At 43.8% G+C, this 23,763-nt stretch overlaps 1 long non-coding RNA gene across 1 annotated transcript in view; it reads left to right on the forward strand.

The window, feature by feature from the left end:
• Positions 1 to 21,015, forward strand: part of LOC148521547 (uncharacterized) — a 40,817-nt gene extending 19,802 nt beyond the window's left edge. The window contains exons 2-3 of the long non-coding RNA XR_015878817.1: positions 260 to 380; positions 20,414 to 21,015. This is a non-coding gene — a long non-coding RNA (uncharacterized LOC148521547). The remainder of the gene's footprint in view (positions 1 to 259; positions 381 to 20,413) is intronic.
• The last annotated feature ends 2,748 nt before the right edge of the window (positions 21,016 to 23,763 follow it).

A 23,763-nucleotide genomic window follows, 5' to 3' on the forward strand; every position in this document is an offset into this window, starting at 1 on the left:
GCGGCTAGGTTGTGCACGCGCATTGCGAACCTTACTTATTCGCAGTATAGCGAACATCAGTGGCGTACGACCGTGCGGCCGCAACGACCGACTCTGAATGAGGTCCTGAGTGCCTGAAAAAAGCCGGCCGGCTACCGCCCGGTTCTTGCCTGTCAGGCCAAAACCGGCATGTGTGAAATTGGCCTTAGGCTTTGCTGTTTAGCACTTTCTAACATTGATACAAAATCTTTTGCCTTTTTGTCTATTATGATCCTTACAGGCCTCTGTACTTGAAGTTTTATAGTTTCTTGGTGGTGGGATGTTCACTATCTGACATCACAGCAGCCGCGCTCCCGGGAGTGCCTCGGCGTGCTGATCACTGGGTGGAAGCATTATAAAAGGTAGGACTGTTTTTATAATTTTTGTATCCTGAGGAAATAACTTACATAAAGGTTCTGAAACGTTGATATAATACTGTATACGAGCTCATTAATTTTGCTTACTAAGACGCTGGGAGTGCCGCCAATTTTGCATGCTGTTTATTTCCTTTCCCCGCAAGGAGAGGTAAAAGGAGGGCACCGGGTACAAGTAATAATGTTTAGCCAATAGAGTGACGGCCATTACTCTTGTATACATATATGTATATATAAAGAGAGGGTCACGGGTGGCACTCACAGTTCTTAGTAGGAAATACAGGTTGATTCTCCCATATACAAAATGCTTGGGACCAGGAGTATTTTGGATATCGGAATATTCCGTATTTTGGAATAATTGCATACTATAATGAAATGTCTTAGGAATAGGGCCCAAATCTAAACACAGAATGCATGTATGTGTTATATACACCTTATACACACAGCCTGAAGGTAATTTTATATAATATTTTCAATAATTTTGTGGCTCAAACAAAGTTTGTACACATTCATGAAATTCATTTATGTGTCATATACACCTTATACAACACAGCCTGTAGGTCATTTTATACTTTATTTTTAATAATTTTGTGCCTTAAACAAAGCTTGTGTACATTGAACCATCAAAAATCAAAGTTTTCACTATCTCAGTCATGCTAAAAATATTCCATATTTCGGAATATTTGGATATGGGAGACTCAACCTGTAGTAATAAATAAGGAGACACTACTCCATATAGTTGATTAACGTTTCAGTTGTTGTTTAAACTTTCGTCAGAATCAAACAATGCAATACAAAAATACTACCTTTATAGATACATACCCATCACCATTTTGTGTTGATTGCCTCGTCCTGGGTCAGAGCAATGTTCGATGACGTCAGCAGCCGGCGACACGCACTCCATGGCACCTCCTGCTCCCGGGAGGTTCCCTAGCAACAACAAACATCAATCACCTTTGTGCAATTTACTAATTTAGAATAAACACTGCAACTTTATGTGTTATATGTGTCTGATCGGGGATATGGTATTTAGGTGATGTATCCACCTTGCCTCCATCCTTAACAGCATTTTCACTCTATCACTCCTCTCTGCTGCTTCAGAGCCTGATCTATAATTTTATATCTAAGTGTTGATAAATTAATTTTAAGCTCCTTAAAATGTCGTGCTACAGGTTGTTCCTGTTCACGGCCACCCAGCGCTAGACGTATTAAAGACCTATGTAAGGCCATACGTTCTCTAAACTGTCTTGTGGTATTTTCTATATAGAAATGACCACAAGGACAACGGATGTAATGCTTAGGTATGTGAGGACTTGTCTAATTGGAATGCGCTTGCCCGTTTGAGGGTGTGCAAAGGAACTGCCACACTCCAGGGAGCTACATGTTGTGCAACCTATGCACTTATAGCACCCTGGTTTGCGGGTAAGGAAGTTGTCCGCTGCTGCCACTTTTTTGGCTGTAACATCATTATGTACCAGATAATCTCGTAGATTTTTGTTGCGAGAATAGCTAGGCAACAGGCTATGATCTTTGAACATTTTTAAATCTGGATCGGATGTAATGAGTGGCCACAATTCCCTCGCAGTCCGAGTGACTAAACCTAGCAAAGCTCAGGAGTTTCAGGAATGGCAGTTAAACCCGTCTGAAGCTCCAAGGGTCCAGCTGACCAACTTAGCCAGGCTGAGTAAGGCGTGGCTGCAGCAGGATAAGAACTCAGCGTATAGTAGAGGTGGTGGCTTTGGACCATGCTGTGCGGGTACTAGATCTTGTGGTGCAACAATGGGCTCTACAGGCTGTTCCTCAAATGTTTGAGGAGTCAGCAGTGGTGATTGAACGGTACCTGACTTTTGGGAAGTTAAACAAAGCCAAACAGGAATTCCAGCCAGTTCCCAAGCCTAGAACCCAGGTCCCAGTTGTTAAAGCCAACAACCCACCTCCAGTTGTGTGTTTTGACTGCGGCGAGCCCGGTCATTTGCGTCGGCACTGCCCAAATCAGGGCAAGCCGATAGACTGTAGCGCGGGAAAAACAACTCACCCAGTGGTCAGCATGGCTGCTGGAAGCACCTCACCGGCGCAAACCACCTTGTTTCATTTGATGGTGTAAGTGGAAAGCCTAGAGGTCTGGGCCTTAGTGGATACTGCAGCGAATTAACCATCATCTCTGCCAGCCTGGGGCTGATCAGGTGCTACCCCCGGTAAAGGTTATATGTGTACATGGGGATGTAGAAAAATGTCCCCGTGTACACTTCCCAATAGTGATCAAAGGGCGATCCCTGAAGGTGATAGCCACAGTAGCCACCAGGCCACCCTACCCATTGATCCTAGGTCGGGACTTTCCATTGTTACAAGAGGTGGTTACGTGGCATGATGACAACAGAAGGTCCAAATCAGAGGTGTCCCAGGAGCCAAGCTCTGCTGTTTCCCAAAGTTTAGTAGACCGAGACACAGTGGGTTCCCATTGGCAAGGAAGTGTCCTTGCAGTACTTTGGCCAGGTTTAACAGAACGATGGGAACTTGATAAATGCATTTGAAAATGTTGTAGAGATAAATGGTAGAGCATCCACGGCTTTACCAGCAGACGATGTACCTTACGTTGCATTGAAAAATGATTTGTTATATCGTGTAACTTATTTGCAGGGTAAGAGAGTAGACCAATTGTTGGTTCCCTGGAAACACGAGCAGTTGGTGTTAAGGGCGGCTCATACACACCTGTAGGGTGGCCATTTGGGGGAGAAGCAAACTCTCCATCATATTCAGTTAAGATTCTTCTGGCCTGGCATTCATGCAGCAGTAAAAAGGTATTGTCAGGAATGTCCAGTGTGTCAGAAGGCAGCACCCTGGCCAGGGTTTACGACACCCTTGGTTCCCCTCCCTGTCATTTCTGTACCTTTTGAGAGAATTGGTATGGATCTGATAGGGCCGGTGGAAAAATCTGCTCGTGGGCATCAATACATATTAGTGATGGTACATTATGCCACAAGGTACCCGGAGGCCACCCAGCTACATAACATGAAATCTAGCACTATTGTCCGGGAATTGTTGATGCTATATACCCGTTTGGGAATACCAAAGGAGGTCTTAACAGACCAAGGTACCCCTTTTGTCTCTAAACTAATGAAAGATATGTGCCAACTGTTAAAGGTGGATAGGAATACTACCTCAGTTTACCACCCGCAACCAGATGGGCTTGTTGATCGCTTTAACCAGACCCTTAAACAAATGATAAAAAGGGTGGTGTTTGAGGAAAAGTGAGATTGGGTCTCACTCCTACCCTATTTAATGTTTGCAATGCGAGAGGTGCCCCAATCCTCTATGGGATTTAGGGCCTGATTCAGACCCGCTCGCAAGCGGGTCGATGGTGCGCAAGCCCCGGAGCGAGTGAGAAATTCACTTGCTCCGGGGCTCGCTACAATCGGGGCGGCTGTCGATGTTGATCGACAGCTCGCCCCGTTTTGTAGGTGGGGAGGGGGGGTGGCTGGCCAAACAGAGGTGTTCCCAAAGGAACGACTGCCGTTTGAGGGCGGCCCTACTGACATCACTAGTGATGTCAGTAGTGAGCAAGGGTCTTGCCGCAAGCCCGATGGGAGCGACCATCACCTGACCGCTCGCAAAAGCTGTGGGTGGTCACCCACAGCTTAGCGAGTGGCCAGGAGGCCGTTTTTTTTTTAAAAAGCGGCCACCCTGATTCAGAGCGAGTGCTCACTTTTTGCAACTTTTTTCAGATCTCCCAGGTTTGGTAGAGCAAAGGCATTAGGATTGTGTTATGTTCAGTTCAGGTGTTGCCTCAATCAGTGCCTGGAAAGGTAGCTGATTACAGTCACCTGTGGAAAGCTGTTTTAAGAACTGCAGAGACACTGGGGAAACTGAGCCTGATGGTGAAATAGTCGCCCAGGTTATAGGCCGGGGGGTGACTAGTGTTAGGGTTCCTGGACCTGCCAGTCCACTGAAGAAATATTGCTGTATTGGAATACTTTGTATGACATCTTGCCTGTGAAACTGCCATATCCTGTGCCATAACCTGCCTGTGGTAAGCAATAAAAGCTACTGATGGATTTTACCCGGTCTATGTGATTTTTGTCCTTGCCCGGAGCCCAGTGAAGAGAGAGACTCGCGAGATGATGATATCATCATCTCGCAAGATCAGTCAGTAGCTCTTCAAGCGCCGCAGCTGGCGGAAGCACAGTAATCAGTAAGTGGCCCCCCCCTTGCCCATAGAGTACCATGCTGCCCACCTCCGCCACTGCCTGGATGCGTTAAGTTTTAATAAAGGATAACAGAAAATAAAAACAAAATAAAAAAGTCTGCACAGTGCAGTTTGTTGGCTGCTGGGCCAGCGGGCCCCCTAAGCTGACGGGCGCCATTGCAAGCGAACCCCTTGCACCCTCTATAGTTATGTCAGTGCTAGTTAGGCACTTTGATATTACATCCATCTCTTTTAAAAAATTACTTCCTCATGTTAAGTGTTAATAAGAATTAATATGTAAAAAATATATACATATGTCCCATACATAAATAAAAAATATATAGGTGACTGGGCGCTCATCCTTAATGTATCAGTATGACCATATATGAAGTCCAAAAGTAAAATAGCAATGTCTGTGGCTTTGTGTTCTCCTCAAAGAGAAAAGAAAGATACTAAAAACAAATACAGGGGAACAAGATGACTCTCACTTACTTACACATAGGAGTCTTGCATCCAGTGTAACCAAATCACTCTAAATCAGTGGTCAGGGAACAGGGGTAAATTACCCCACATGGGGTAAAAATGAAATTCCTGGGGGTAATGGACGGACAGCCGGGCATGCATATGAATCATTTTATAATATAGAATGATTCATATGCATGCCCGGCTGCGCCGCAGGGAGGCTCTAAGCTGGACACCCGCTGAGATGTTATTACCAGCGGGCGCCCGGCTCCTTCCCTGCAGTGCCGCGTTAGCCGGAGGCTGGAGTTCTCTTCTGAACTCCAGCTGACGTCTCTCCCATAGTTCCGAGGAGCAGCCGGGCGGACAGGACGGCGGCGGATGCAGGAGCGGGGATTAAGGTAAGTGGTTTTTTTTGTACAAGCGGCACTACAGGGGCATTATATGGGAGCACTACTACAGGGGCATTATATGAGGGCACTACTACAGGGGCATAAATATGGGGGCACTACTACAGGGGCATTATATGGGGGAATAACTATGGGGGCACTACTACAGGGGCATTATATGGGGGCACTACTATATGATTTCCTTCCTTTCAAATCAAGACGGTAACGTCGGCGTATCTAAATATATTTTGGAGTAAAAGGTTAAAAAGTTCCCTGACCCCTGCTCTAAATGGTGTCCACCATAGGTACTTTCCAATCAATGCTAGCATGAAACTTCCATATATGTAGAAGTTTTATTTCTGATATGCAATAAAAATACTACACAATCGAGATTAACCGCCCACTTATAATTTGATGTGCAGTATAGTTCATAATGTATGTGTGTAATTTGTCACGTGATTGGTCATATTTGGGTCACTACTAAAGCTGCCTACTGTCTGGAGTGAGTACAAAGACTCTCCGTTGAACTGAGTATTTATGGGAGAGAACTGTGGACTTTATTGTATATGGACTGCTATACTCCTCTTAGGGCGATTGTGTAGTATACCTGTTTTTATTGGAGATAAGAAATAAAACTTCTACATATACGGAAGTATTGATTGGAAAGTACTTATGGTGCACACCATTTAGGGGTAAATTTACTAACATTCGAATATGGTCAAGATCTTGGTGAGTTTAGGCATTTTTTTCAACTCGCAAATTTACTAAAAATAAACTTGGGAGAGATTTTCGCTCATTACACTGAAAGACTCGGGTGAGATTGCAAACTCGATTAAACTTACCATTGGCCAAATTCAAAAGTACTTTAGAAAAAAAGATGCAATTCAGGAATTTACTAAGCATCGTGATTACAATTACGGGGGTGATTGTAGCAAACTCGCAGCTAAATAGAAGTTTCAAATAGACCACCTCCTGAGCTGAGAGATTGGCAGAAACACATGTAAACTACCTAAAGTGATAATTTTTCTAAAAAACAAAAAAAATTAGATACGCCCCCCCCCCCAAAAAAAACCCAGCATAACTAGCCCCGGGCTATTCAGCCAGTTCTGGTTCCTAAAAATACGGAGGAACCCTAAGCGTTTTTTTTCCCCTTATTTTTAGGAACCAGGACTGGCTGAGACGCCCGGAACTCTGTCATTTTTTTTTTTTTTAATTAACCCTTTTTTCATAGGTTTAACACACAAGCAGCCTTCACATATCTCACTGAAATGTGCAGGCTGCTTGTTTGGGAGTGTTTGGCTGTGGTCAGACACTTGCAACTCATGAGAGAAAACTCGATCTCAGCTAAACAAGCTTCTTGGTAAATTTGAGAGTTTCAGAAGCCTGAAATCACCCGAGTTTCAGTGATGCAAATCGAGTTTGAAAAAAACAAAACTCTATCAGACACGATTCTTAGTAAATTTGCCCCTTAGAGTGACTTGGTTTGATTGTCTGGATACACACCGGATGCAAGACTCCTAGAAGTGTAGGTAAGAGAAAGTCATCTTGTTCCCCTGTATTTTGTCCTATTACAAGTCTCTTTGAGGAGAACATGAAGACCACAGATATTGCTATTTTACTTTTGGACTTTATATATGGTCATAACATTAATACATTAAGGGTGAGCGCCCAACCATAGTCATCTATATATTTTTTATTTATGTATGTTTATGTATGTATGGTGACACATAGGTTGACTAGGTTTTAGGCAGCTCATTGTGCGCAGGAGGAGGATTTTCCCGTGGCCCTTGCCCTGTGTATAAATTCAGATCTGAAAGAAAGAGTCTCAGTATTTGCCTTTTCATGGTCACTTATGTCAAGAGCAGAAGTCAGGGTTGGTCAAGGAAAATATGCACATGGTAGTTAGAGTAATCATTATCCTGAAGCTGTGCTGTACTGTCCCCTCCTCCATGCACTAAAATCACTTCTAAGGTGGGGAAGGTTGTCTCTGCTGCAGTTTTGAATAAAGCTAAGTAATATGTAACATTTAAACAATACAAGCAAAACTGCTCTGTTCCAAAAACAGAGCACTGGAGCTCCATACCTCACAAATGTCCCGATTTTGGTGGGACAGTCCCGGTTTCAGAGGACCATTCTGCTGTTCCACAGTCATGACATTTGGCCTGTTTTGGGTCAAGTATTCCCCTGGAAATGGTGTGGTCAGGGCCACTAGGCAGACCCCCCTGCATTTCTGCAACTCCAGCCATACAGTGTCTCTCCAGTTCTAGTGAGCCCCCTTCTGTCTCCCCAGCCAGCCAGCCTCTCTTCTGTGTCTCCCCAGCCAGACCCCTTCTGGGTCTCCAGTCTGCCCCCCTTCTGCTTTGTCTTCAGCCCAGCCCCCTTCTGTCTCTTCAGCCCCAGGCAGCCACCACACTTACCTTGTTCTTGTTGCTCCAAGACCTCCCCATGCGTCTCTCTTTCAGGGGAGCAGTGTGATGGGCGGAAAAGTGGGCAGGCGGTGAAGTGGGTGGCCAGCGGGATTGCAGGGGTAAATGCAGGATTTGCAAGGGGCAGTTTTATATATATATAAATATATATATATATATATATAACTCCAAATAATACCATATACACACATACATACATATACAGCCCAGCTTTAGCCTCATATTATTCCTCCTAACATGTGCCACACACAGCCCAACGCCCCAATTTAGGAAGGTGGTGCAGATGCCTTACCTTCAACTGTCCGGGTGGAGGAGGAGTGCAGTGACTGGCCGAGCACTCAATTGACCATGGAAGCTGCCTGGCAGGAGCTGTGGGCCACCACATCAGCTCCCCCACATGCTGCTAACTCCATGGCTACACTTGTTCAGCAGTGGCAATGGATTGGCGGGCAGGGGGGTTTCTAGATACTGAATCCCCCCGCCATGCGTATGCTATTGGGATTACGGGCGGGACCCCCTCTCTGTTCGGGCTCGGGACTTCAGTCACTATTCTGCCTAACCTACTTCGTTTCCTCAGACTACTCTGTCTCCTTAGCCTACTCCTACTCCATAGCCTATTTGGAACCCTGGGATACAAGATAATTATTCATGTATTTTGACCTCTTATTGAATGCATAATAAGTGTGTTGAACCTCCTCAAGGACCATTTGGCCAGCTAGCACAACAAGCATGCTGGTTCAGCTATCTCAGCTCTTTTGTTTGGTGTGTATTTTCTGTGTTGTTTTCAGCAGTTTGAGCAAGTGCTGTTTGATAACTATGGTGGTCTCTTTTCAGGTGAAAAATCAGTTTTAAAACTGACTGTTTTACCTTTCGTAAACCAAATGTTGAAACGCCCGGCAGGTGTACTTTTGACATGTAGTACTCATGCACCTCTCCTGGTCTGGGATGACATTATACCCCCACATCCCCTTGTCACTCTTTATGCTCTATCCTTAATCCCCTTGCCACATACCCCCACCCCCTGCATACACATTCTACTAACCCTTGTGTCATGTAACTTCCATCCTCCCTCACATTTTTACAGTTTAATTGCAAATTCTATGTTACAGAGAAGATTGGATCATATGTAAATTTGGATATAGAGGAGGGTATACGTGATGGAATAGGGACAGTTGTCAAACTGTTTGTCACATTCAGCATTATATTTTTCAATGGCTCAGTAGACTTGGCACTGTGCCATAGTCTGCTGTGCATGCACTGATCTCTGGGAACATGGTACACGTGCCATTTTCCTGGTGACCGCTCAACAAAGCACGCGCAGATCTATGCGCTCTACAGAGCATGCACAGGGGCCCATGTGTACCACACACCCTGCACCCAATGTGTACATGCTCAGCCATCCAACCTGTCTGTGCATGAATATCTGCCTCCTACTGCTTTATATTGAGATCTCACCTTTTATTCTGTGCTAGGTGATTGCTCTCTATTATTAGCTGCTTACCCTTCTGCCTGCTCCTTGACTGTCAATATATGCTTTGCTGTGTATAGAATTGCCTTGTTAATTGATTACCCTTCTGCCTGCTCATTGTCTTTTAATCCCCACTCTGTTGTTTACTGAACTTAGCCTTGTTACTGAACTCAACTCTGGGCCAGATTCAGACCCACTCACGAGTGCTGAGCGCTCGCAAGTGGGTCGATGGTGCCCTAGTGCGCATGCGCACGACGGAGGGAGCTCCGTCGTGCACATGCGCGAGACCCGGGGAGCGACGGGGAAGCCGTCGCTCCAGGTCTCGCACCAAAGGGGGCGTGCTGTCGATGTTGATTGACAGCACACCACCCTTGGTTGGGCATGCCGGGGGCGTGGCAGCCAGACGGAGGCGTTCCCTTGGGAACGCCTTCCGTCTGGGTCCGGCCCCACTGACATCACTAGTGATAGTAGACAATGGTTCAAACTAGGGATGTGCAGGCTCGGATAGGTTCGAGTTTGCACGTTGAGTTCGGATTTTTCCCTCCAAAAAAACGGAACTCAGAAAGAGGCTAAACGTCATCTTACATGGACGAACATCATCATTCCTGGACAAAAGTCCAGGAATGATGATGTTCGTCCATGTAAGATGACGTTTAGCCTCTTTCTGAGTTCCGTTTTTTTGGAGGGAAAAATCCGAACTCCACGTGCAAACTCGAACCTATCCGAGCCTGCACATCCCTAGTTCAAACAGAGGGCCTGATTCAGAGCTGGAAGCTCTTACCAGAGCTCGCTCTGAATCAGGGCCCTCCTACCTAAACTTGGAGCGGCTACTTGGCCGCTCGCATAGCTGTGGGTTACCACCCACAGCTTATGCGAGCGTCCATGATGATGGTCGCGATGGTCAAGACCATCGCGACCATCGGGCTTGCGACGAGACCCTGCGGTAGGGTCTCGGTGACCGCAAGCCCTGGAGTCACTAGTGATGTCAGTGGGAGTGATTTTGGCTCTGATAGAGCCAAAATCACTCCAGGGCTTGCGGTCACCGAGACCCTACCGCAGGGTCTTGTCGCAAGCCCGATGGTCGCGATGGTCTTGACATCATCATGGACGCTCGCATAAGCTGTGGGTGGTAACCCACAGCTATGCGAGCGGCCAAGAGGCCGCTCCAAGTTTAGGTAGGAGGGCCCTGATTTAGAGCGAGCGCTCTGGTCAGAGCTTCCAGCTCTGAATCAGGCCCTCTGTTTGAACCATTGTCTACTATAACCTGTGTCTCTGCTCACTAATACTGGACTGCCTGGCCACGTGCAACCTGCACCTAGACGCATGAGCTTCGTATGCTTATTTTTGTGGTTGCTCACCTACTTTTGTTATATTGGAGAGTGAGTCTCGGGCATTTGGAGTTAAAGGGATAATATTATATGGTTATCTGTGACACTGTTCTGCTTTCATCTACCTATACTTGCAGTTTTGGCTAGATACTGCATCGGGTCTCTTAAGGTCTGTTGCTGCTTGGCTTGATCGTGGAAAGTTGGGGATCTGTTTTGAAAATAATAGGAAGTACTCACCTTATAGAAAACTAAGCAAAGAATAAAATCCTGGGCATTAAGCTGGCCACACACTAGACCAACTTACATCCAACCAGCCAACTTGTTGATTGGTTGGAATGAAAATCTGGTAAGGAATGGGAGTAAATGATGATCAGCAATTTGCTCCTAAATGCTAGAAAGCAGATGAAAATGGCCATCAGACATGTTTGTTAAATGTTTGATCGAAACTATTTGTTCAAACAACAGTTTTTGTCCATTTTCCAGCATTTAGGAGCAAATTGCTGATTGTCATTTGCTTCCATACCTTACCAGATTTTCATTCCAACCGATCAACTAGTTGGCTGGTTGGACAGATAATCTTTAGATGTGTGGCCAGCTTAACTCTCTAAACCAGCCCCAACATTAAATCACTGACTGAATTTAATTATTATGCCTGCTTGTCTCTGATTAGCCCTTACATTAAATTAAAAGCATTTACATTTACTAAATTTAATATATAGGTCTGTTTCCTCCACCCAGACCCGACATTAAATTTATTATAATTTATATTTTAGAAATAGTCTATTTTCCACACAACTAGCTCTGACATTACATTTATTACATAAATATTTAACAAAAAGATCCCCCCCAACCATCCTAGACATTAAATTAATAGCATTCAAATTTCAGAAATGAGCATCTATCCACCCAAGCATTATATTAGTCTTAACATTTTATAAACAGGTATCCTTCCCCCAGACAGCCCCTACAAATTCAGACATTCATATTTAAAAATAGGTATACAGTATATATATGTATAGAGAGAGAGAGAGAGAGAGAGAGAGAGAGAGAGAGAGAGAGAGGGGCATATTTTCCCCAACCTGTCTTGTCATATAGACCCAATGTTGAATTACTTGACCCTACAATCTACAATATATTAATCAAGAATGGCATGTCCCAAGATATACAGATGTGCGCGCCGCCCCCTGTCCTCCCCGACAAAAGCTCTCTGTTGCGATGGAGAGAAGACACATCAGCAGAAAAATGGTGCTAGCACTGGAGGTATTTGTTATGGAGGAGCAGGACAGGGGCAAAGCGGGGCGGGCTGAGGTGACCAGTCATATGCCAGGTTCAGTTTTTATTATTAATAGCATCAACACCACATTAGCACCCTCATTTGATAAAAAGATTCAATACAATACAATATTAAATTAATTGCACCTGCCAGCTGTTTCATTTCATGACTGTCTCCCAATTCACAATTATAGCCCCTCCTCACATTACATTAATATGCTGTCCCACACATTATTTATACCCCAGCATGACACTTTTATGCTTTGCAGATGACTGCTGTTTGAAGCAGACTCCTCTGTGTGCCTCATGCATTGTCTCTGCATATGTGAAGAACTGGCACATGCACTGCATGATGGAAGGTGAGCAAGCCCATGAAAGGGGGAGAAACAAAAGGCTATTAGGTTAAAGGGATGAGCAAGAGGGGTGTAAGGGTAAACAGGAGAGCAGGGTTGAACTAGCTGGAGCACTAGGAAGGTATGGATTGGGTCACTATGCAGTTAGGAGAGGCCAGGTGTAAAGGTACATATCTGTATCAATGACAACTTTAGAGATTGCTAGGCTGTAAACGTAAAGCAAGAATCATCAAGGTAAGTGGCAGTAACAACATCATGTACAGTATAATAACAAATTAAATGACTGTTGCAATCAATGTAGGTAAACTAGAATTAATGATGCTAGAAGAGAATTATGATCTGCTGTAGTGGGAGTAACTGAGCAGTGACTTAATGACATGTATGACTGTGCAGTGAATTTGGAAAGCTATTGCATGTTATGGCTGGGAAAGTTTTGAAAGGGGAATGTACACTACAGTATGGAGGGCCTGATTCAGAGGTGGATGCAGGCTTGGACTGGCACACAGGGGTACAGGGGGAATCCCCGGTGGTCCCCACTGCCTGTGGGTCCACCTCCCCTCCTCTAAGTGTCAGGTTGTAGACCTCAAATTATAGGTTGTTACTATATTAGGCAGTCAGTTACCTGGTAGAGAAGGACCACTGATCAACATGGGGGCTTGGTTCCCTTCTATAGAAACCACACCAAGATTTGCCTAATGGTTAGCCAAGCGTCTGTGGTGGCTGGCCGCACCCCCTCTGGTGGATGACCACACCCTTACCACTGATTCCCCCGGTGGGCCCCTCATTGCCCAGTCCAACACAAGCGGACAATGTTTTTTAGTCTGTGAATGTGTGCAAGTTGCAATGCACATGCGCCCCGATGGTCATCACCGAAAGTCGCTGAACGAATTTGTATGCAGAGGGAGGCAATTTCAGTGGGCGTTCCTGGTTGGTAAAATGGAATGGCTAGTCCGAGGCAGAAGTGTCATGAGCATGTCGCTGTCAGTGGCTATGGCATTTTCCGCAGTTGCACTGATCTCAGTGGTATTGTTCAGACGGACAATCTGTGGCTCCATAGGGCTGGTGCAATGTTTGATGATGCGACTGATGTGCAGCCGGTGGTGCATCTTAATAGGCAAAGCGCCGGAACAGTCATTTGGCGTCTCTGTACAAATCCCATCGGCTGCGGCATTAGCATAAAGACACAGTCCCGCTGCAGAAAAAGATCCAACCTTGGCTGCATTAGTAGTACGCACCTCTGTATCAGGCCCAGAATCTTTACTATAGAGCAGTGGTTATTATCCTTAACCCTTACATTTTCCCAACAGGTCAAGTTTTGAGGATTTATGTCTATGGAAACAGGTGGCATAAATACTAAGTGCAAAATAGATTAACTGTAAGGGGGTAATTACCCAATACATAATATATCACAGAGCATACAGGGTGCAAGGCCTAGAGTATTGCAAAAGCAGTGATGTATGGCTTCTTTAGAGGAATGGGGGACAGTGTTGATAAAACTTTTCCTCATAGCAAAGACATTTTGTTGCGTGGGTTTCCCTCTGTAGAGATGCCTCCAACCAGTCCGGATAAAACAGACAAAAAAAGTTTTTCCTTAAATTGATCCAAAGATGGTGGAGAACTTTGGATCCATAATTGTAAAATAGTATTCCAGTCAGCAGAAAAAATTGCCAGCAATAGTTTCTTGACATCCTTTAGGACGCTAATACCTTAGGACGCTAATACCAGGTGGCAAGATACCAAAACATTGCCCATTCAGGAGCCAGGGGTGCACAGTTTACTATTCATAAATCCAAATCTCCAGACAGACAACCAAAAACATATCATTAAGGACCAAGCCCATAGGCAATGGAGTAAATCGGCAGAAAGGTTGGCAACATTTAGGGCGAGTGGAGCTATACAAATTCCTTTGAGGAATCCCCTATGAGGGGAGATATTTGATGGTAGTGCTAATGCCCCCTAATACAGCAGTGGTAGTATAGTGTACTTACAACAGCCTAGGATGCTGATACTGCTAGTAACTGCAGGAGAGTCTCAGGGTTACAGCCACTCAGTATGGACGCCATGAGGAAAGACATGCGAAAATGCAGCACATGTGCAGTAGCGCATATCAGAGTTTGGACTTGCTGGCTGAGCTCTGGCAGATTCTACAGACTGCCAGATCAGCCTGTCTGCTTACCTATGAATTGAGGCAACGGCAGTGTTTTCCTCATCCAACAGATGCATCGTCTCTTTCTAGATAAGCACCATACCAACCATATCTAAGAGTCCTGTACTGAGCATCTTTTTCTCCTCAGAATGAGACTGTGAAGCTTGGGCCCACAAGAGAACAGAATAGGGGCCACAGAGGCGGACTGGTATTGCCAAACTCTCCTTATAATTTACAATGCAGTGTTACACCCCTTCTTATTGAGGTACAAAATTCCAATCCAAATGCAAGTCAGATATCCAAATCCAAAGGTCACCACAGACAGTAACAAAGCAAGAGTCAAATAAAGAATATAAATCTATAAAGTCACACCCAGGACTCAGCTATCAGCCCACTGATCCTATCATGGTCAATAAAACAACACCAGACCTAGTCCTATATACAGTAAGTGCACTGCACCTATAGTGCAATTCCACTTCGACTATTGGTAGTAATGGTATGAGCCTAGGGGGTATATTTACTAAAGGTCGCTTTTAATTGATTTATAATCGATCAACATCGATGTTTTATTTCTGGGGCTAAATCACACATTTACTAATACTTAAAAAATTAATCAAAAATTGTCTGTTAGTAAATGTGTGTTTTAGCCCCAGAAACAAATTTTATATCGATTAAAATCGACCTTTAGTAAATATACCCCTAGGTGCAAATTCAGTTGTTTAATGTCACCACAGTAATAACAAATAGCTCTGAAAATGATTATAAATAATTATCACTTTTGTATCACTGATTCTTTGGTAGTATAATAGAAACTACCAATCTAGACTTCATCATAAAGAAGTTAATCATTTTTAATTTAAATGTATTCATTTTAAATTTCCATAACTAGTGACTTCTATTTTGTATTTGCTCAATTGTCTTTGTGCGTGCGGTCAGAGCTATTCAGTTATTTCTGCCGACAGACGTGAATGCATGATTTCTGCTCGCACCCTCCTGAGGTGATAACCAGAAATCGTTGAAAGTCCCTCATTTGGACACCCAAATTTCCGTTTGGACGCGCTAAGCCGGAAATTTAGAGGGGTTTAGTAGCTTTACGCATGTAAACCCGGTCTATTTGGGCCCGACAAAAACCTGAAACAATTGAATATTGCCCCGCAAGTTTAGACCGGCGATTGGGCATGCAAAAACAATTGAATTCGCTACATAAGATGCTGTACCATCTCCATTGTGGGAGTGATTGAGAGTTGAATGCAAGTTGGCAATGATTGATCCTGTATTGCGTTTTCAGAACTAAATGCAGATATTCACCTCTATATGCAAAGTTCTATGCATATTTGCGAGCGGACCCTCCCTATCCATGCACTGGGTTGTATATCCGTCATCTTCACCACCTGTGAACACTTGTACCAGTCCTATCCTTGGTGCAAAAGATAAGTCAGAAAATAGGGCTATTTACGCTTCCAAACATCTCTCCTAAGTGCAGAATCACAAGTGCAAAATAGATTTTAGGGAAAGTGTCAGTGTTACACCGGCGTTAAACCGAAGGAAAACATTTAATCAAACACAACTAAACTGCTATCAATACTGCATATGGACACCTATGGAGCATCAAGTGTGAGTTCACCATCTCTTCAGAACAAATATCTGCTGCCTGCATAACCAGGACATGCAACACTGAACTCCTTGTTTGATCATTGCATAGACAATATGTCACTTGCTACTATTTGTGCTGCCTCTTTTTTCACTAAAAAATAAATTCTTATTTCAACCAATGCAAAGTAACCTCTAAACCTTGCATATACGGTCTGATTTACCATTGCTTTTGCCTAGCTTCACAACTGACCTTTTTTTTTTTTATTACTCATTTTAAAAACCCTTAAATTCACATTTAGTCCCCTCAATAAAAAAATCAAAACACAACTTTGGTCATCAAGCATACGCATTCACTAACAGTGTTCTTTCACCGGCATTTCTGAAAAACCTTCAACACTGTCGTTCTCACACATACACTATTCTTAGCTCATCCACACCGTGACCATGTTTTCTTCAAATTCTCACTTTACTCTGTGCCTACCTAATCCTTTATTCTGCCCCCTGTTCCCACCTATATCATTCCCCCCTAGTCTCCTCCCGTTCTTTCCCCTCCTCTGTCTGTATTCCTCCCCTCTTATTCCCTCCTTCTCCTCTCCCGTTACTCCTCTTTCATTCTTTTCTCCCCCACAATGGTCCTACTACCCAACCCCTAAGCTCAGCACTCACCCTCCTCTCCCTATCACTTTACCACACCTTCATCTACATCACACTAATCTCCCTCCCTTTCCTACAAATACATCCAACCTCTCTTGTCTATTGATCACTTCCTTCCACTCCTACCTTCAAGATCTCGCCCGTGCTGCTCCCTTCCTCTGGAACTCCCTCCCTCTCCCTATCAGACTCTCCACCTCTCTACAAATCTTCAAACGGGGTCTCAAGACTCACTACTTCAAAGCCTTCCAGCTCTCATCCTAACCTGCTGCTCACATGCTTCTTCCTCACTGTCTATCCTATCTGTGTCACCCCTGTCTGTCTACCCCCCCTATAGAATGTAAGCTCTCACAAACAGGGCCCTCTTCTCTTATGTGCTTTTCCTTCCCTCACTCATACGATCATATACTCAGAAATCTCCACAAGGGCACTTTACACTTGGTAGCTGACGCCCTGCTGCTTTTTTGAGTCTTATGATCGTTGCAGCAATGTTTATAAACTATGGGCCTGATTCAGAGCCGCTCGTAAGCGGCCGCTTGTTCGTTCCCAGCGATGTTTGCACAACTGCGCATGCGTACGGATCGTAATACGCATGCGCGAACCAGTCAGTGCGCCTGAAAATCGTTTGTTCGCTAAATAGCGAATGCTTGCTATTTTGAGTGACAGGAGGAGGCGTATGTGGGTGGTAACAGGGGAAGGTGCTTGAAAACGGGGAGTGGAGATCCGAACGCAGGCGTGCTTAAAGGTCAAAACGGGCGTTTTATGGATGTGCATAATTAATACAGCAGCGTCATTGACCACGTCACTGGGTCATTTTATAGTCAGAACCGCTCGCAAGATTGCGGTAGGAAAAACCAACCACAAGAATAGCGAGCAGTTCATACACTGGTCGATGTACTCGATTAATCTAATAAATAGCGGACATGACGTAGGATGCGAGCGGCCAGGGGGCGTAGTTTTCAAAAAAACGACCGCAAGTTTTGTTCGCTCGTTCAGACATAGAGGCGTGAACAGACCGCAAAGAGCGAACGGTTCATTTGAATAGCCACCCCTTTTTTCTGAATGAGCGAGCGCAAATAGCGTCCGGCTCTGAATGAGGTCCTATGTTCTTATTCTGTATTGTCTTGTACTGTAAATTGCTGTTTGTGTTTTCTCATTTGTTAATGTACTTTTGTGAGGTGCTGCAGAACCCTTGTGGCGCCATATAAATAAAGGATAATAATAATCTCTGCGTAGCGTGCAATTCTGTCAACACGACCTCACTGAATGTTGACTACATGAGAAAAACCAGTTATATACCAGTTATGTCCTTTCAGTTGCAAGTGTTGTTGATGAGAAATGCTTACAACTCTGGATTACCTGTACTTTGTACACTTAGATACCAAAGCATGTATAGTGCAAAACATGCAAGATAAGCTCCGCAAATGGGTGTACTTTCAACTGTTCATCAGCCCCAATGTGCAAGCTTTTTTTTTTATCACTGAAGCAAAGGGTTTTAAATAATAAAGCAGAACATAGTAACAGTGTTTATTTAAAGCTACATGGAAAAGCAGAAAAAAATCTGACTAAGAGTAATGACGGGTACACACTAGATGATATGTTGGCCGGATCGGACGACATATCGGGCACATCATCTAGTATTTACCCGCTATGTCGCTGATAATGTGCACGACATCGCACATCAGACCCGCATGCAGACATCGTTAGCAAGTGCCATGCTGCCGAATGCAGCGCGCCCCCCGACGTTGCTTCATCGTTGCCGCACAAGTGTGTACGCACTTGCCGATGCCGGCACTTCACTGGGTGCTATCGCTAACGAGTTCGGTACACACTAGACATCTTCTAGTGTGTACCGACCTTTATAATTTAAATCAAAATTAAAAATCAGAAAAAGTAAGCGAAGAAAGATGGATAGAAGGTTGGGTTAAGTAGTTCATATCTGTCATATAGCTTCTTCAAAGCATTAAACGTTGTCAAAATGTATGCCATTCTTGATCTACCAATATTAATTAAGCCTACTGAATGAATCAATTGCATTAAAGCTTTTAACGCATTCAAACTATGCTGTTTTATATTCATTCCAGATAATGTTCACATCTCTACACACTCGTATATATGTGCATGTGTTTTCTTTCTTTTTTTCCCCTATAGATTAAAAAGAGCTTTTAGAATAATTATTATTACTTTCTTGTAAGTTATAGCCTGACAGCAATGTTGCTAAGTATGTAGTTTGTGTGATCAATGTGTTTGGATTTTGTTGTAGGGCAGTACACTCATTAATTGTTGGTCCTCTTTCTAGCGTAAATTTAAATTGACAAAAGAGCATTTACTCTGAGCCCTCCTAAACAGCGTACCCAAGAGTGTCTATCAGCCTATCCTGGGCAGACAAGGTACAGTTTGCACAACAGTTGAGGTTTGGTAGAGGTCACCATGGGCCAGTAGCAGCTAGTGCTGCTAGACTCGTTCACAGCTACAAGGTTCATCAACAAAGGGACCTCAGACTTGGGCACATGTTAGCATTATTAAGCTAGCTTCACTAGACAGCAACCAACTAAAAATAGGGAAATTAAATACAGTTAGGGTGTTGGATTAGGTTCACAAATGAGATTAAGTTGTTTGAAGAAACCAAAAGGAAAACTAGCATGGATTCAGTTAAGATAACCAGGGTCAAGCTTACTGCTATGTATTTTGCCCGTGCTGCTCCCTACCTTTGAAATGCTCTCCCTCTCCCTATCAGACTCTCCGCCTCTCTACAAATCTTAAAACGGGCTCTCAAGACCCACTACTTCATCAAGGCTTCCAGCACTCATCCTAACCCACCTCATGCTCTTTCCTCCCTATCTTCCCCTTCTGTGTCACGCCTGTCTGTCTGCCCCTCCCCTTTAGAATGTAAGCTCTCACGAGCAGGGACCTCTTCTCTGTGCTTCTCTTTACATTTTCTTAGACTCTTTACTCCCCATAAGGGCACCTAACACATGACTGCCAACTCCCTGCTGCTTATTGTGAGTGTTTAATCTCTATTGCAGCAATGTATATAATCGTGTCCTTGTCCTGCACTGTAATGTACTGTAAGTTACTTGTTTCTTGTTCACTTATTAGTTCTATGTACTATGTTAGGCGCAGCGGAACACTTGTGGCACCATATAAATAAAGGATAATAATAATGTACGAGGGCTGATTGAAAAGTAATGAGACTGATATTTTTATTCAGAATCAGATGACTCCACAGGATCTGAACATTTTTCTTTTTCAATGTAGCGTCTTTCACATTCAATACATTTTTGCAACGTTTCCACATTGATTCAAAGACGTGCAGTAGACTGTTCTGTGACATCACTTTAAGTGCATACACACGATCAGATTTTTTCTTCAGATATGGACGATAACGATTTAAAAATCGTTCAGTCGTTCATATCTGAAGGAAAATCGTTCATATCTGACATGCCTGAACGATGGACGATCAACGATGCGCGTTCCCGTTTGTCAGATAACGATATCTGACATCTGATGGGTTTGCAGTCAGACTTGGACGATTCCATTCATTTTAATGCAGTCAAAAATCGTTCAATCGTTCAAATCGTTCAAAACTTTGGTCAAATCGTCCAAATCGTTCAAATCGTTTAATCGTTCAGTCGTTCATCTGACAAATCTGACAAGTCTGACAAATCTGACCGTGTGTACGCTCCATTAGTGTTGCAGCTGTGGCATTTTTCACTTCATCATCTGTTGATGACTTCTTTCCTGTTTTTTCAGGGTTGATAAAGCTTCCTGGACCACAAGCGACACACCTCAGAGGATTGATACTTACTGCTACTATTTTGCTTTTAAAGTAACCTGCCGGACATTTCTTAAGGATTGTCTCTCTGATTTATGAGAGCCGTCAGTGCCACATTCAATACGCACTGTGAGTACGCTGCACTTGGATTGTATGCGGAATAAGGTGAAGGCGGTCACGAGTTGACTTCATTACAGCCTCCGGACGTGCTTGTCCTTGGATCACCTGCTAGCGGTCTTCAAACGGGAGAGACTATACTATCTACGGAGCTCAGTAAGTGACCGATCATTATCAGACCTGGAGGTCACATAACGGGTGGCTCAGTTTTCCAATACACAGAGTTGTTTTAACACCTAAATACTACTGGACCTGGAGGTCAGAGAAGGTGAACTAAGACTTTAATTACGTGTATGGATGTCAGGTGAGACTGTCATATTTTCTGGACAGATTGTTTCATATTTATACGGTCCCCACAATAGGGAATTTACTTACTAGCAATTTTAGCAGTTTTCTTTTTACAATATAACCAGACTAGTCTGTATAGACTTCTTATTAAGAATTAGTTTTAATTATTGTATACTGTTGCATTATTAAATATCATTGTTACTTTTTATGCATGCTATATAAAGAACTATTTCCTACTCTACATTTGGTGTCTTGATTTTGATTTCTGCCATGTCCAGTCATAATTAATGAATTAATTAATAATTTATTAGCGCCCTATAGCTTTTGTTTGTATCCTGAAACTATGTACAGTGTAACAAATTCATATCCGTACATCACTTCGCCCATTATTGCAGTGACATTTTCTAGTCTCCTCGTCTCTCCCAGGTACCTAGCCAGAGGGCCGCGACCTGCTCACTCGATGCGGCGAAACCCATATCCCAATTGGAGGGGTCACTGGTTAAGACCACCGAGTGGGTTAGACTCCGCGCCTCTGGTTAGGTCTAACCAACACCTGGGACTTACCTTTATTGAGGACACTAGCACTGCCACTCCCCTCGCTGCCTCCTAGCCATCCAAACCCCCGGCTTGCTGTCCTCCTCAGGGGAATTCCCAGATGCCGATCGTGACAAATATGCTGAACCCATTCGAATGAGTTGCCAAGCAAACCGAAAGTTTGCGTATAGTTAACCTTCTGTCATTTTGCAACATTTGTGCATCTTTGGCAATGTTGACATCTGTAACCGCAGTGGATGGTCTCCCAAATCGCACTTCATCAGTCACTCGCGTATTACCCTCTTTGAAGTGCTTCCACCACCGAAATACTGCAGCACGGCTAATTGTTTCTCCACTATATGCTTGCCATAACATTTCATGAGTTTCATTTCCAAGTTTAACATAAAATTAAATCGCACATTTCTGACGTAATCTCACAGACACGTCTTCCTCATCTCCCATGATGCAATGTACGAAGATCTTCCACTCGCTGTGACCAAACAAAGAAGACTACGGCCGTCCAACCTCAGCTTCAGACACATCAATATATGAGCTCTACAATAACCATCACGGCATTGCCATGTCTACCTATGGGACAGAAAAACAGAGGCCTCCTCAATACTTTTCAATTAGCCCTCGTACAAATGAGACCTTACATAAGGAATGTAATGATATCACAAGGTAATCGAGCTATCACCAGCCTTGTGTATTTATAAAGAGTGAAGAAAGAAGTATAGGTTATATTTAATAGAGGGATGTAGTTACTTTGCAGACCATTGGGATGCCGGCTGATGAATCCTGGCACCGGAATCCCGAACCGCGGACAGGACACCAGTGCCGGAATCTCGACATCAGGGGAGATGCCAACGCTGGGATACCGACAGCCGGCATCCCAATGGTCAGTACAGAGGGCGCCCTTAGTTGTTAGCCATGCAGGGGGTCAGGGTTAGGTTTACTCACCCCGGGGAGTTTATCTTTAGGTTACGGGAGGGGGGATTTAGGGTTAGGCTACGGACAGAGGGGGTTAGGGTTAGGCACTAGGGGGGAGGGTTAACTTTAGTCACTAAGGGGGGAGGGTTAGGTTTGGGCACTATCGGGGAAGGTTAGGGTGTGGGGTAGGGAGGGCTAGGATGCAGAACAGGAGGGTGAAGGAGGGAAGTTAAGGGGACTTAAGTGTCCCCTGTCGGGATTCTTAGCATCGGGATGTCAGTCTTTTGACAGCCGGCATCCCAAGTGCCAGGCTCCCATCCCCAACCTGTTATGGGCATATTTTGTATTAGAAGGATTTATCCACATGATATCCAGGCATGTAGCTTGTCAAGTAATTTTGAAGCACTTTTTTCTTCAATATCTGACTACTTAAAAGCGGATTGCCACAACAAACAATTCCCTGCATAAATGTAGTCTAGTACATGATATTTTTTAAGAAAACAAAGATCATTATTACATGGGATTTAATATTGTTAATTGTTCCATTGTTTAGTGAATAAAAATGGTGATAATAAATTGACATGCAGAAAGCAAATAAAAAATAAAATAGAAAAAAAACAATGAATTGTAGTAGCCCACGCACATACTTGTTTGTGTAATCTCTCACCTGGGAAAGGCTAAAAGTACTGTACAATTAATCAACAGATAACTGACCCCCCCAAAACAGATTATTTCTAAAATCATGTCATTACTTTTAAACATTTTCCTTGCCCAAACCCCCTTCTCTCTGACATCATATGCTAGTATCTGTTTTACAACCATTTTATTGCCCCTAGTCAAAGTAAATCTCTTATGGTGCATAGCAGAGTTATGGCATTAATTTCATTAGTTATTGAAAATTCTTGTGATCATAAGTACTTGCTATGATGTAACATTTAGGAGTTGATTCAATTAGGAGTGAGCAGGACTAAATGCAACAGCGTGGAAAAATGCCACTAATATCACAATAGCTCGTCCCCATCTTACCTCGGACTCGCATATTTTTGTACGCAGCCCAATGAGGCTTAGAACAAAAATCAGCAGATTCAAAGCTACAGTAAGGGGTACATTTACTAAAAATCATGTTCTGCCCATGTCTGTCCATTTTTAAACATGGGTAGGAACGATCAGAATCGGGATTTTTTTTTTTCTTTTTTAAATAAATTTGGGAATTTACCAAGCTCCCGTGTTTGTCAGGATCATGTTTCCCGATGGTGTATGTAATCATGTTTAATCTCTGTATTTGCCTCCCGAACAAGCAGCCTTCACATATCAGTGAGATATACCTGCAGGTTCCTTTTGAGTGTGTAGCTAAATGGTTAATTAAAAAAGAAAATTACGTGCCCCCTTCCCCCAAAGTATTACCAGCACCGGACTCAAATCTAGCTGGGGTGTAATGCCACATCCAGGGGACCCTTTC

This window comes from Taudactylus pleione, unplaced genomic scaffold (assembly GCF_031769625.1).
Source record: "Taudactylus pleione unplaced genomic scaffold, aTauple2 ptg000157l, whole genome shotgun sequence".
NCBI classification, from domain to species: domain Eukaryota; kingdom Metazoa; phylum Chordata; class Amphibia; order Anura; family Myobatrachidae; genus Taudactylus; species Taudactylus pleione.